This window comes from Salvia splendens, chromosome 1 (genome assembly GCF_004379255.2).
Source record: "Salvia splendens isolate huo1 chromosome 1, SspV2, whole genome shotgun sequence".
Taxonomy (NCBI): Eukaryota; Viridiplantae; Streptophyta; class Magnoliopsida; order Lamiales; family Lamiaceae; genus Salvia; species Salvia splendens.
Window position 1 is genome coordinate 21,721,814 of NC_056032.1, and position 6,586 is coordinate 21,728,399.

The window sequence follows — 6,586 nt, forward strand, 5'->3', positions numbered from 1 at the left end:
TTTTTATTGTACCAGACGTACGATCAAGGAAGGGTTGTCGAATTGAGTGGGAGCCGAGACCACACGCCCCTGACGGAACCCGCGAACAAGATCAACGGAGGGAGCAGGCTAGGCATGGTGGCTCGACCGAGAGCCGCCGAGAGCTGAACCAGCGTGTCCCGAACCCAGGCGGAAGTGCCGGTAGCAACTTCCAGCGGCGACCGAGAGCACTGTGCCCAGGCGCGGGTGTTGGCTGGTACAGTGGGAGTGGCTGGGAGGCGAGACGTCAGGCTCCTCGCTGGCCGAGAGAAGTCGTGCCACCGAGCATGCTCCTGGCCGAGAGCAGCGGATGCTAGACGTGCCGAGACGTCGAACCAGGCAGGCGCGATGCGTGGCCAAGCACAGCGGTGCCCTGTGCGTACGCCGCTGGCCGAGACGTGCGTGCGGCTTGGTGAGTCGGGTTCCGATGAAGAACTCATCGGATTTTCATCGTTCATTGTTCGTGCAAACCTCGTACGATGAGATATCGATGATGGATTATTTTAATGATTATTAAAGATATCATTAAAGTATTATTATTTAATGGAAATAAAATATTTTGAGAAGATTTCCCTAGAATTTAGGAATATTGAAATTATTGACTATATTTATGGAAATAAATAATACTCCCTCCGTCCCGTGCTACTCGCACGTTTGCTTTTCGGCTCGTCACAAAGTCCTTACACTATTTATAATTTAAGTTAGAATTAATGCATTTAATTAATATGTTAGTTTAAGTTAAGAGCTTTTTTATTAAGTGATGTCTCATTACACCTAAAATTCTTTTTTAATTACACAAAAAAATAAATCCCAAATTTACGGCCTAAAATGAAAAGTGCGAGTAGCATGGGACGGAGGGAGTATTATTTTGATTCCTAGATCATATGGACAAGAATAATTTAATAGTTTCCTAATTATATATCTAGAATCCTAATAAGGATAGATATGTAGGAATACATTAAATAATATAATTTCTTCCTAATCTTGAACATGGAAATATTTTGAGTTTAATTTTTGATGTCTAATTAAGATTTAAATAATTCGTTTATTTTAGAAACATCTTATAGTAGACGTGAATAAGAATTAAATTCTAGAATAATTAATTTCCTAAAGTAAGATACTAAAAGATAATAAACGATTTAATTATCTAGTCAATTAAATGCCAACAGAATTTAATTAAGCATTTTTCTGCCTTAAGGCTAAGGATAATTAAAGAAAAACCATAACCCAAATATCTAAGCTATAATTACGAACTTAATGTTTGTATATGGTCTCCATCGATTGGTCTGCAATTTGTGAAGCTAATTTCTAATATCATCGCCACCCATTATGTGAGGACAATAATCCTAAGAAATAGTAAGTTCATGAGGGCGGACTTCTCAAATATAAATAGTATGAACTAGAATGTGGTTTCTAATATTATCGCCACCCATTATGTGAGGACAATAATCCCAAGAAACTATGAGATTCAGGAGTTCACACAGAATTTATGAGATAGCTTGATTTTATTAGCATCACATGAACATTGTTATATGAGTGTGTTGTAGAAATGAGATTTTGTAATGCTAAATCTGGTGGTCTTACTTAGGAAACATTAGGCGGTCATGCCATTAAGTGGTCTCTGGACTATTCGTCGGTGTTGTGACCAGTAAAATGCTAAAATTTTAATGCGTATTGACCTTTTTATGGAGGCTACAAAATTTTAATTTTACCGTTGTAAGATTTTGAAAAGTTTTATGGTTAATCTACTCAAATTTCTTACATAAGTTTATGACAAATAGTAAATCTTCTGTTTTGCAGTGCAAACTAAATCGTCAAAGTCAAAATGTCATTTAATCATCTTTGTGCAATTCTTAAAGAAAACAAACTCGAGGGCCAAAATTACATAGAATGGAAACAAAATTTGGACATCGTTCTCACAGCTGAAGAGTACAAGTTTGTGCTCACTACTCCACAGCCTCCAGTGCCGGCGGCCGCCAAGTCAGCAGCGGTCCGCTCCAGGAAAGTTGTGCATGGAATGAAGAACAGGCCCAACGACTACTACAAAGAGTCCAGAGAGTTATGGGATGATAGCCGGTGACGGCTGAAACAGGTGCAGCAACCCGCCGACCAAGAGTCAGAAGCCTCGGACAACCCCAAACGACTGCTGGCAAAGGTGCAGCGTCCAGCTGGGAAAAAGCGGCGAGCAGAATGTGCCCTACCTTCTCTCCAAGATTTACCATATTTTGCAACCCTTTTCGTCATTTGAAGGGGATGATTTCTCAGATATATATACCCCCTCAAGCTTCGTCATTAGGATCCTCTTTTTGCAACATATTTTCCAGAGATTAAAAGTTAGAGTACTTTATTGTGCAAGGATTTGAAGAAGGATTCAAGATCATCAAGGCTACAAGGATACAACCTTTGTGTTTTATTTGCTTTAGTTTGATGTTTTCATTGTCTTCCCTTCAATCTATGTTTTTAGATTATTCTATCATGTGTAACTAAATTATAGGATTCTAGGGATGTGTTAGTAACGACTTTGGTTATACAATTCCTTTTCTATTTAATATCCGTTTGTTCTTACTTTGTTTCTTCCTTAAATTGTTGGATAATGCTTCACGTTTTAGTGACACATTCTGTGATAAATTAATATAACTTGCTACATAATCGTGAGAGGAGATTGGTGAGTTAGGTCCACTTAATAGACACTATAATTAGCTTCCTTTAAAACGGCACTATTAATTGAGAGTGAGGACTTTTCAAGGGTCTTGGGAGCTTTTAGGAGTTACCTATTTAGGATTGTCAACCCCAATGTTTGTAACCAACGTTTGCATCGCATGAGCATAAACTAGGTGACTCGTTCTATCAAAGTAAGAACTGTGCTAGGGTATTGTAGTTGAAATTTGTATAGCCATAACTGTCAACGCACATCCCTGGAATTCCCTTATCTCTATACTTTTATCTCCGTATTTTATTTGCAATTAATTGTTTATTACTTTCAAATTCTTCTTTGTTTCAAAATTCATAAATCTTTCGGTTTTTCCAAATAGTAATTGAGTTTTAGTAGAGGATAGACAGTCTGTGTCTGTTTTCCATGTGATCGATATTCGGTACTAACCTTTAGCTATACTATTCCTACTCTGTATACTCTGTAGACTCCTTCTTGGGTAACAGATATTTGATAGCTGCATGAACTGTAAACACAATTACCCTCGACCCTAACAGATATGGTAGGAACTTTTCGAACGGGTAGACTACAACTAGCATTTCTTTTTCTATGGTGTCATAATTCTTCTGGGCCTGGTTGAGAGTCTTCGAGGCATAGAAAATTACATAGTTTTTCCCGTCAATCCTTTGACCTAGCACTGCTCCAACTGCGAAGTCACTAGCGTCGCACATCAATTCGAATGGGTGATTCCAGTCGGGAGCTCTGATGATAGGGGCTGATACAAGCTTGTCTTTCAAAAGTTGGAAAGCCCCTTGACATGCTTCGTCGAAGACGAAATCTACATCATTCTGCAGGAGACGAGTAAGCGGTTGTGCAATCTTCACAAAATCTCTAACGAACTGTCACGACCGCAATTCCTAAGGATAGAAAGCACGGTGGGTCGTGACTAGCGGGGGAATTAAGAAGCGAGGAAGAAGGGGGAAAACAATCAAAGGGGGTACGACATGTAGATCAAAAGACGAAACTTCATTATCAAATCATAGTCTCAGATCACGAAGCAACATAGTTTGAAAAAAAATAGTCTAACTGATTAAAGAAAACATAAGAGTTTTTAAGACTTAGAGTAGCGGAAGCATTTGAGAGTTAGATACTACTATGTATGAAGATACAATAGCAACCAGAACGTTTATTGAATATGGTCTCGGTCCAATGCTCAACATCATCCGTCTCCCGTCCACGCTCAACCTGCACATAGGGAAAACACATGCAGGGCCTGAGTACTTGATGCATTCAGTGAACTCATGCCCAAAATACATTTCAACAATAAAATTATGTCAGCCATCATTGAGTGAAACTCGGGTTTTACTTTAAAAGGTCGAGAAACACTAAAATCATTCCTTAAATAAAATAGTGTCCGCGCGGACAATGTCATCGTCATCCTCCATCATATACCATATCTGAACCATCATGTGAAACGAGAAAGTAGCCATAAACTCGATCACCTGACCGGCCGACCCAAGGGACGGATCACGATCCCTATCAGTGCACTAGCCTAAGTAGGGCTTGGACCCTAGTTAGACTCGAATTCGTTAACCATCAAAGTCTAGTAGAACATTATTCTAGTAGACAATCAGATTGGCAATTCAAAACGTAAAGTACGGCATGACATAATATTTAAACCTTCCTTATCTCACCATAAACATATCATTTGCAAATAAAAAGTTTAAGCAATAAAGCCCACCTCAAACGCTTAGAATTTTCCTTACATAGCTTCTCGATCCAACTTTAGCGAGCGTGCGAACCACCTTTTTGAAAAAAATACATAAAGCACACATCAATCTCAGTAACGAAGACATTTAGAATGCATGCACTCTAATTAAAGTCTTTTATCTCGTTTTCTCGGTTTCTGTGCATTTTCGATTATTCTGTGGCCACCCAAGGCGTCGCGTGCGACGCCGGTCGGCCGCTTACGCCCATACTTCCTCTATTGGCCCCTCGTATTTTTCTCCACGGTATCGAATTACGAAGCCTCAAAATTATTCAAGCGCATAAGTAAACTATCGCAATTATTCCCATTCGAAATTATATTTATTTCGGACTTGAGATATATTATTCATCCTTGACATTAATCAAGAATTACTTAAGTAATTCCCCACAATTAATTATTGGCCCAAAGATTAATTTAAAAACAACCCACACTATTTTAATTAAATGGCCAAAAACTAATTATTTTATGACCCAACCTTATTCCTCCAATTGATTTAGTGAGCCCAAAAAGAGTACTTTAAAATTTAATCAGGAGCCCAAGAGAGTAGCCCATTATACTCCCATCGTCCACATCTCGTTCCTCTTCCTCATTTCACAAAAAGAAAATTCCCCCAAAAGGAGAGATCCCCAACTGCACAAACCCCAAATCCGTCGTCTTTCGCAAATTTCTCGCCGCCTCCTCCTACTCAAGCGACGCCCGGTTACTCTCCACCACCGACTACACTCCCTTCGCCGTCCTCAATTTCTCATCGTCTCAAAATTCGACGCTGCTCCTTGGTTCCGATTTAGAGTCTCAGCGTGTCTGGGTTGCCGCTGTCACACCCGCAGACGTCACGCCGGGCCACTGCTGCCGTCGCCGCCTCTGTTCGCTGCTGGTGGCAGTCGTCCAGCCACCGTCTCGGCTGTCTGAAGTCAGCCGCTGCTGCTGCTACTGCACAGTGTCGCTGCTGTCGTTGCCGGGAGACGCTGTGCAACCCAGGAACATCACCGAGGATGGCCCGAACAGCCCTGCACAAGCCTGAAACAGCCCCGATTCCCTCCGAACCACCCCTAAACAAACTTTAATCACCCCGATTCAAACCGCAAGATAAGTTCTCACACTAAATTTTTTTATTTCGATTTTTATTTTGCCGAGGGAAAGTTTGATTTGTGATTGTTCGATTTGTTTGAGCTATGCGCAAGTATGATGTACAAAATGCTAACATGACTTGCAAATTTGGGAAAGGATTTATACCTTCGTTGTTATGAAATTGGTTGGGCCGAGAGGGATGAACTCCTTGGCTTGGCAGATTGTTTCTGTCACAGGTTGAGCAATTGTTTTGAATTGGAATAGAATTGATTTGCTTGAGCTATGATTTGGTGAAAAGAATTTACCTTGGCTTGGTTGTGATTGAAACAAAACGGCAGCAAATTTCTTCCACTCTCTCAATCTCGGCTCTCCCTCTCTCTCACTGGTTTTTGCTTGAAATGTTGAAGTGAAAGGGTAGGGAGGAGATAAATGAACATAAGATTTAGGTTGGGAGACTCTTCTTTTTTTTGCAGAATTGAATGAGAGAAATGGAAGGTTGAAGATCATGGTAGATTTTGGAGAGTCTCCATGCGTTAGAGAAGGAGATGAAGAGTTTGTTGGGCTTGAAATCTATATTTTCCATGAAGCATTTGGGCTCAACATATTATTTGTGGAGTTGGGCTAAAAAATATAAGGGAATTTGATGGCCCAACACTCTTTAAAAAAAACAATTGTTCAGGACATTTGGACTTGATTTGAATTTATTTGGGTCGGCCCAAGTTAATTAATTTATTTTGTTTGTTTTCATTTTGTTTAAACAATTTATTAATTACCTCGTAGTAGCTTGGTGTTGTTCCAAGTACTATAAATACTATATTTTATTACTAAAAAAACGTGAAGCAAAGTAAGACAACAAAATTTCACTTTAACTAATTCACGACATATTTTAATTAGTACTTAAAAAGTACGGGCGTTACATTCTACTCATCTTAACAGAAAGTTCATCCCGAAATTTGCTCATCTCTAACGAACAACTCCGGGTACTTCTCTTTTATTTTATCCTCGAGTTCCCATGTAGCCTCCTCACGACCATGATGTTTCCAAAGCACTTTCACAGATGCAATTGATTTGTTTCTCAATTC

General features: G+C 39.8%; 1 long non-coding RNA gene across 1 annotated transcript; it reads right to left on the reverse strand.

Annotated features, from left to right (window-relative positions):
• Window positions 1-3,675: 3,675 nt before the first annotated feature.
• On the reverse strand, window positions 3,676-6,256 carry LOC121797245. Its single transcript, XR_006049807.1, has 3 exons — window positions 5,670-6,256; window positions 4,410-4,473; window positions 3,676-3,913 (listed from the first exon to the last, which is right to left on the reverse strand). It is a non-coding gene; the product is annotated as an uncharacterized LOC121797245 (long non-coding RNA).
• Between the last annotated feature and the right edge of the window lie 330 nt (window positions 6,257-6,586).